Below are 9,070 nucleotides of genomic sequence, written 5' to 3'. Positions count from 1 at the left end.
TATAATACGTATAACACATATAAACGTGTATGATTAGGAGCTGAGCAATATTTACCTAATAGATATAACCGTAGAAAATGATTCGTACAAAATATATGCGCTTATCGGTTTGTATTACAATTATATACACGGGGCGTAGAATAATACGTATCACCGAGTCGATGTTTCGTTACGTTTGTTGTTATATACAAACTATATATACATTATACTTAATACTGTAATTAATAAGAATTAAAAAATCTATATACTGCATGCTTTTTGGAAATTTAAGATCAGGGGTTGTAAAATCATAATTTATGATCGTTGGTAAATCGCAGCAGAATTATACGTACGTATGTACATGAATATGTTGAACAACGTAACATTGAATATAACATGACGCATACGGATTTAACTCGAACGGTTGAAATTTCATCGTTTTTGTTACAAGATCCGTCGACAATTGTTAGTAGAAATTTAAGTATGAAAATAAACTGAAAAGTGTTGCTTTTTTTTTAAATACATACATACATGTATAGTTATGATTTTTTCATCCACCCGAAGAATATATACACACACACATGTATATTGTGTAGATACATTAGGTTTCTAGCTTGAACTCTGAGAATACTTATATTGGTTAGGATAAACCGAAAACCAATATGCTGAATTACGAAGTATTTATACCGATAACTGTTTCGTTTTTGACTACGCATAAATCAAACAATATATATATATATATATATATACCAGTTAAATATATACATATATTATATATAATATATATGTAGATAATTAATAACGTGGTCGAGCGATTGGAGTTTAATTGATTGAAATACGATTTGAAGAAGGGGGGAAAAAAGAAACTGTACTCGGTACCGAGTACGGTTATATTATACTGTCAGATAGCGAACAATTGTATCGAGTAATTTATTACATTGAAATATCGAAATATTGAAATATATATATAAACATTTATTACTATTACATAATTATAATGGTTATTGAAAGAAGGAGAAGAAGACGGAAACGGCGAAAACAAAAGGACTCAAAGTAGGAAATGACAAAAAACAAAAAAAAAAAAAAAAAAAATCTAGAAAACAAAAACGAAGAAGATGCACGACCCAACACAAAGAAAAAAATTAAAATAAAAAAAAACCACACACGCATTGTAATCTATTGTAGATTGTTGTAGATAAATTATACGGTTAAACCATTGTTACTTTTTGTCGACAATATAAAATACACAAATATATATACACACATATAAAGGTATCCAATTTAATTCTGAATTTGAATTACGTTTCGTTCGCTGTTGCGCGATAATTATAATTATAACTAATCGTAACGAAGATGCTACTGACGCATCGATGAGTAGTTTGACGAGTTGTGAAACTCGGCAACTTTATCCGCGAATAATTGTCAGAATCACGAGTAGCGTCGGAGATAGGATTATAAATCGGAAATTAGAATGGACAATAAGTACGTGCGGATAGAAAGTCGCTTTGATTGATTGTACTCACATCGACCGTCGCTGCAGAATAACGAATAAAACCCCAAAATCTCTTCGGCTGGTCACAATTAATACGAACTGATGAATTGTCCTCCACAGTTTTCACTCACTTTGAACAGAAATTCAGCAGTAAACGACGCGTGCGGATAGGCGAAACGCTGAAACACAACTGAGGAACTAACGATAAGCTAGGTAAACCATGAAACGCTAGCGTTAGCGTTTTGTTTATCAATATCACGTTACTGCGGGCACGTGACTTCTGCAGTTCAAATTTGAATTTTCGAACGATTAATCACAACCAATGAGTACGCGTTCTGCATTGCCGACTGGCGTATCGATAGCCGGTATTGAACAAGGCTTACCATTACGCTTATTCGTGGCAGATACGTTTCTTGGTATTGTCACTCGGGAAATGAGTCTTTCTTAATAGCGGTCATCAAATTATGTACCGACAATGATATTATTGCGAAACAGAAAAGTTGAACGGCAAATTACCGACGTTTAAAACAATACTGCCGGTAAATAAGCTTTCTGCAATGTCAGTGCCGTCAACTGACTCGCACCTTGGTCGATGATGATAACTGTAGATTTATCGAGAAAATTCCAACCAACGTCTCCTTTACCCGCAGACACTAGCAAACTGTTAAAATTACCAACTACCACTTTTTTTTTTTACTCCAGAATTATTGCTACTGACTCTCTGCAAATTTTATAACAAGTTACCGTTCACGTATTTGACCTTTCTCAAGTCAATGTTTAGAGGACAATTGGAAACTTGTTTTGAACCAAATCGGTTAACTTCAAGTTTATGGTAAAAGAGATTCACTAAACACGACGAAAGTATTTTCTTGACAATTGAAACGAGTATTCATGCTCAAATTTTGAATGCTTTGCGATAACTCCATAAATGTAGGACTATTTTCGGCGAAAAGCTGAGCGTCGATTGGATAAAAAATGCGTTTCGTACAAGTTTTGTTTTGAAAAATTTATTTATTTTCGAGTAACCCCCTCCTTACTACAGCATCGAGATTTTTACTCACAAAATAAAACCATTGCTTGTTTGTACTTTTCCTCTGAATAAAATATTCTAGGCTATACAAAAAGAATAAGGGCGGCTTTCACAGATTTCAAGTAAAGATACCCTTTTTTTAAAAAAGATAACGGATGACTGACGGTTGCCGAATGTTTTAAAAATATTCAAAAAGAAACGTGTCATGATACTGAGAAATGCATAAAAATAGTGAAATTTGATTTTAACAAATTGACAGTTCAATTTTCCGGCTGGATCTTAATTTTGAATCTTGAAATTCCATATAATAAGAATTATAAAACATGACAAATTATCGTTTAGCTTATCTTTGAATAATTTGCTTGGGTCTGGTTTCTTTTTAGCGAAATTATACTCACGTCGTGTAGAAAAATAGTATTATATTGTGATAAATGAAAGAGGAAAAATATTTATTACACTAAAAATGCGTATCTGTAAACTAACTATTAATTTTTCTGCGAGTATTTGTTGTTACGAAAGTTTCGATATTTCTGTGTCAAGCCTTTTTTGCGATAGAGATACGTGGACTTTCATATCTGGAGATGTGTACGTCAGCGTCGAGATAAACCGGGGAACCACCTTAAGCCATAACATTTCTTATCGTCTCGGGGTCATGTCAGCGTTAATATTATATAGATTCGTCAAGCAATTGTGAGGTTATCGATGATTCGCTGCAGTCACGCAAGTTCAAAGAAGATTCCGCGCTTTTACTCCCGTCTTATAAAAGGCCTTGTTTTGCAAGCGAAGAGCATATTAACGATCTTGAAGCAGAGCCAGTTGAATAAGGTAAGGATTGAGCGTCATTGTACAATTCGTAACGAATTTTCCCCATGTTTCACAACGTGACAAAAAATATTAACTATCATTAACCGGTTGAAAGCAATACAATCGATTTTGAAACGTATCATCGCCGGATGAGGATCAAATTAATTGCCATGCGTTTTTCTTCGTCTTTTTATAACACTAAACATCTCGTGCACGTGAATAACATAAGTTTACCAAATAGTAGAACAGACTGCATGGTTATTTGTGACGGTGGAATAATCAACGATTTACTGAGACTAATTTTTTTTCATACAGTAGATCACCATGAAGACCGTCGTTCTAATCGTTTCTGCAATCGTTCTAACTGCGATGGTTGGATTATCTTCAGTTCAAGCCAGCGAAAGGCAGCCGGCTTCTCTCGTCGTAAGTATTTCCGTTTTCATACAATCGGTACTAGAAATAGGGCCGGTCACGGAGGTTTAGGGGGGTTTAGGGGGGGGGGGATATTTTTAAAAATTAGCATACTCCCATCAACGAGCTTGGTACGCTATTTTTTTTTCAAACATTTCACTTTTGTTGCCAGTTTTATTGCGAGAGTATCTGGAAAAATTTCGGCTACGCTTCTGAGTTTTCTTGAAAAGAAACTGCTCTATTGAGAGAGTCGACTGTAAAGATATTAGATTCTACGAAAAGTAACTCATATCGATTGAATTTATCTTACGCTTTTACTAAGATTTCTGCTAACGAGATTGCCCGTGAACTGGGTACTGGAACCGAAACATTGAATTCGATCATTTCGAGAGAATTCTAATGATACATTTATGTTCCGTATACGCGATTAGAAGAGGTGAATGTTATCATTTCCAGAAGAATCGTTTAATTTCTTTTTATTCTTCATTGGCAATCCAAAGATCCACGTCGTCTTATTCCAATTAATCTAACGGCATACTATTCATCTTTAATTGGGTATTAACCAGCAATAATGAGTCATTGACTAATTAAACAGCGTGCATGTTTCGTAATATATGTGTATTTCAGGAACGCTTGGCGAACTCTGCGAATACACGTGTTCGAAGATCAGATAGGAGTTTATCAGATATGATAATCAATGCACCCGGTATACCCTACGACAGGAAGAAAGAGATGCTCGACCAAATCCATGCGATGAATATGAAGATAATCGGTAACTTTAACTGATCGCTTAATGGACGTTAGTAGTACATCGTAAAAATTTGTGCAACTATGCATTACCGATTCGTATTTCGGTATTTTATTCTTTCTTTTGTAGCTTTAAGAATAATTTGACATAAGTTTCGAAATGAAGTTTGAAAAATTGACGAGTTGCGAAGCTATCAATGCTGTATGGCAATAATAAAGTCTTCAGAAGCTGATAACTTAATTGCTAAAAATGATGAGGCATTATGAGAGTTAAAGGAGCCGAAAGTTTTGAATTTGAAAAATGTCATTAAAACTTTTTCTTCGCGATAATATCCAAGAAATTGAAATGCAAAGACAGATTCTCCGTTCTTCGCCAATTATTGTAACCCAATCAACACAATTTGTTATTCTTTCGTTTCAAAATTGTTCCAAGTATACAAATAGGATTAGTGTTATAAAATGATTACAGAATGTTTTTAAAAAATTCTAAAAGGTCGTATCGAACTTGTGAAATTTTCGAAATACCGCATGTAATAATGACGAAGGACTTTTTTCGTCTGTAGTTCACTCGCTAACCAATATCCTAAAATGTCTGAAATTCCGAAACCAACTTGACATTGATGAAATAAAACTGGTCAACAAAATTCGTTGGAAACTTGTCACATCACCTTTTTAAACTTCTTCGGGAAGCGTTGCTTCTTGACACGAGTGACGCAGTTTGTGGCTGTTTCGGGTCTATCCGGCCCCCCCTTGTGGATTGTCCCTATATTTTTCCACTCTGGCTGTACTCTGGATATTGGCCACTGTTCCAAACGCGTTACGGGGATTACAGAGAACTCCAGAACTCTGGGTATAAGGCATTTCACAGGCTTAGCCAATGTGTAAGCGTGGCGTAACGACTTCGAGTATCGTTGTCACAGTTTACAAGGATAGCGTCCCTAACCCCGGGATCCCGAAGGGCTCCTTGTTCAGGGATTCCTAATACCTGATCCTTTCCTTGGATCCTGTAATTAGAACATAGGGTCGCGAGTACATTATCGGCTTGCCTTACTGGTTTGAGAGCGTTACGGAACCGCTGATCCGTTTTCAATATGGTTGAAACTGAAATTGATTTCAAGTCTGTTGAAATTTCGGGTAAGTTTGTAAACTGTTCGATTCCTTCGACGATCCACGACTCCGGGTTACGATTAGAGGAAGATACTTTCTAATACATCGACATATTTCTTGATCAGCGATATTTTTAGGTCGGAAATTTTCAATGTTTTGCAAAGGCATCGATAAAAACCCTCTGGACACCTATTCGATGATTTGTTGATTGATTTAGATGTCAATTGCATAAATCCGAGTACGAACCCAACAAATGATACCCACGGAAAAGTAGCTTCAAGCCAGCGATATTCCGAGATTGGATGTGAAATGTCTATTTTAAAAAGAAATACCTAGGAAAGAGAGAAGTATGATAAAATTTTTGAAACCTTAATCACTTCCAATTCAAAATACCTCGTTTATTTTGGCCACACTGGAAGCATCGAATTGTACTTCGGTGAATCACCGTAAATGATGAAGCTCTCTTGCTAATTTCACTGTTTTACGTTGTTTTTGTAAATTTCGATCCACAGCTTATAAGAATTGAAACAGACGAATTTTTTCAAACAATTTTCCGACAAAGTGACCGTCGGCAAACTACTCGCCGCGTTCTCGCGTTATTTTACCAATCAACGACCATTTCGACACCACCAAAAATTCCCACTATTCCGTGTCGACGATGCGTAGTTGACGACGAAATTCCGAAGCGATTCCAGCGATGATCTGACTCGCGATCTGTAGGTTCCGGGTCGCCGCAGCGTAAGCCGGATGTTTGCGATAGTTGACGTATTCCTGTTGTCCTGCGGTATTTGGGCCCTGGATTAGCGCACCAGGCAAGGAAACTTCACCGGGATAACCTGACGAGGCGAAGTAGGAAGTCGATGTGCCAGGTGATCCGTAAGATATCGAAATGCTTCCGGGTACGGAGTAGAACACGGTCTGGATTCCTGGTCCAGCTGCGATCCTGATTAACGAAGGTCCTGCAACTGAGACTGGAATCAAATGTTCCAGAACGTAAGGCAAACGCGGTTTCGGTTTTTATGGATTATAATTTGGTCTCAATCTAAGACTATCCGATGCCTGATTTTCTAATTAACGTAGAAATATTCTTCTAAGATAGTTGAGGGGTGGAAAGGATGAATTTGAACCTTCGTGAATCTAAAATGCAAATTCTGTTTTCCTGAAAAATTTCATAAAATTTTGATCCAACTCTCTTGTTCAAACTCGTCATAATCGGTTCTTTTCAAGTTTCGAGGTTATGTTTTTTGACCAATTCTCGAAAGGTTGAATCGAATGAGGATTTTTTAAAAAACCTTTTTCTGATTTTTTTTTAACGCATTCTCTTTCGAAAACGAGTAATTTGCGTCTCTTCTAGCTTTTTTCATTCAAACAGCTGGTATTGAATGTTATCGCTGATTGAAAATATGTTGATTATAAGTCAAAATCATCAATACTGAAAGAGTAGTTGAAATAAAACTACCCAGTGTTCTTCAAACTTGCAGAAATTGTTTTATAGCATGCTAAAAATTCAGCTAAGGGCAGATAATGATCAAGTTAGCATGGAATGCCCTGTAATTTATTTATAGCAATATAGACTTGACTATTGAAAAACGCGAAATTTGGTCCAGGACTTTGTCCAAAAACAGTCTACTGAATAAAATAAATGAAATCGAAGAAATTTACCAGATTTTTAACAATATCATAACGATTCGAAACAAGGCATCGGCATTAGGGTGGCATCTGACTTTTTCATTCGTAGGGTGTACAATTCGTTTGGATTGCCGTTTACGATGATGTGAATTCATTATCAGATAGTAGCACCAACGCCCACTAAAATCATGCAGTTACAATTTTTTTTTGTTTTCAATTATTACTACAATAAAATATGCACTAAGTTTGTACCCGAAAAATGTCCGTTTTAAATAGAAAAATCAAACCTCTTACAGGCAGGGATTATAATCGAGATAAAAATGTGAAAAAATTAAGGAACCGTTCTTTAATTAACATATTTGAAACCAATTTGTAAGAAGTCTGATAAAAAAACTCGTTCGAACCCCAATCGATATCCATTCTTTTCTTCATAATTTTGGTCCTTTTTATCTTTGCAGTCTTAAAGGGATCTTCGTAGCACAGAGTTTTAAACGTTAGACAAATATCGCGTTTGGCTTGTTAATCTCCAGTGTTCCTGGATCATACTTGAGTGAATTTTGGTCCAACGTACCCTGATTCTGCGGAGGCGGTGTATTGACAGTGTTCTTAGGAGGATTGACTTCTCGACCTCCGTGACTCCCGGGGGCGTTATTTTTCTCGGCCGACTCAACCGCTCCCATCATATCGATCGTGTTTCTAATCGCGGAGGCGTGAGAAGCGAGCAGGCTGCAGGCGACGATCAGAATAAGTACGCTCCGAAGATCGTAGCGTCTCATTTTCCTCAGGTCGACAACACACGCGTGTGGGTGCAATGTGCGTGATAAAAAAATTTTCATACCCGAATGTCTCCTTTACTGGAAGAGAAAATTTTTATACTGTGATCAGAAGAATGAAACGTTCTACGTTTATTTTAATTATTAATTGTAAGTATGACAATAAATTTCCGTAATCGTATTGGTTTAAATTTTTGAATATTTTGAATTTTTACAAGTATTTCATCCAGGGGAATGAATGGTAAGATTTTTAGAAAAGAAAGAGCGATTCGCGCATGGCGATTGGCATGAAAACTCGAAATTTCGTTTGAAAATTTACCTGCAAAGTAATAATTTGCCTATTTTCCACAACGTTTTCGTGAATTAAGAAGCATGTGATAAAATTTTTAAGAATCAAATTCGAGTTTTCGGTTTTTTTCAAGATATTATATTCTGATTATATACTTTTATGAAATTAAGTCATTCGTCATTTTACTGATGGATGAAATTATTTCAATAACTATAAACTATTTTTTAATGTCCCGTTGAATTCTTGTGGGAATTTCATTCTCGTTTAGGTTTGGATTATTTTTCATACAGTTAGCAGAATTTTTTTAACATTATTTTCATTTTTCACATAGTTTCCGCGAGTGAATTTGTAAAATTGATTAATCTTCACTGCTCTTCCTCAATTCGCATATAAGCATAATCGTTTTTCGAAGGAACACCGCAGATCTCCGAACAAGCAGTCACGATCATTTTAATGACAAGACACTTTGCATTTTGCACTGTTTGCATCACACCAGCGACGCCTAAGTTCAGGAGATATTCTTGATCCGAGAATTTTCACACACGAGATGATGCAATTCATCGCCTATAAAGACGTTGGAATATTATTGACATACCTTATGTGCGATCGCTGGAGCTGTTAGATGCAAGAAACAAGCGTTGCGGTGATGTAAACTCTCCTAAGTTCAACCTTCTACTGCAGTTCTTCAACTTCGATGAAACTGTATTTATACGAGTACAGCCGATCCCCCATAGCCAGTGTTGTATAAAATGCGAATAAGCATGGACATCATTTATCCACACCATTGTAACATCGATAGAAGCTCAAAC

At 36.1% G+C, this 9,070-nt stretch overlaps 1 long non-coding RNA gene across 1 annotated transcript; it reads left to right on the top strand.

The window, feature by feature from the left end:
• Window positions 1-3,168: 3,168 nt before the first annotated feature.
• Window positions 3,169-9,070, top strand: LOC124304536 (uncharacterized). The gene is made up of 4 exons (XR_006908215.1): window positions 3,169-3,326; window positions 3,621-3,728; window positions 4,344-8,122; window positions 8,674-9,070. It is a non-coding gene; the product is annotated as an uncharacterized LOC124304536 (long non-coding RNA).

The sequence above is a fragment of the Neodiprion virginianus genome, chromosome 5, assembly GCF_021901495.1.
Source record: "Neodiprion virginianus isolate iyNeoVirg1 chromosome 5, iyNeoVirg1.1, whole genome shotgun sequence".
NCBI lineage: Eukaryota > Metazoa > Arthropoda > Insecta > Hymenoptera > Diprionidae > Neodiprion > Neodiprion virginianus.
Note: the sequence above shows the minus strand (reverse complement) of the source record. Positions and strands in the feature narration are given on the sequence as shown.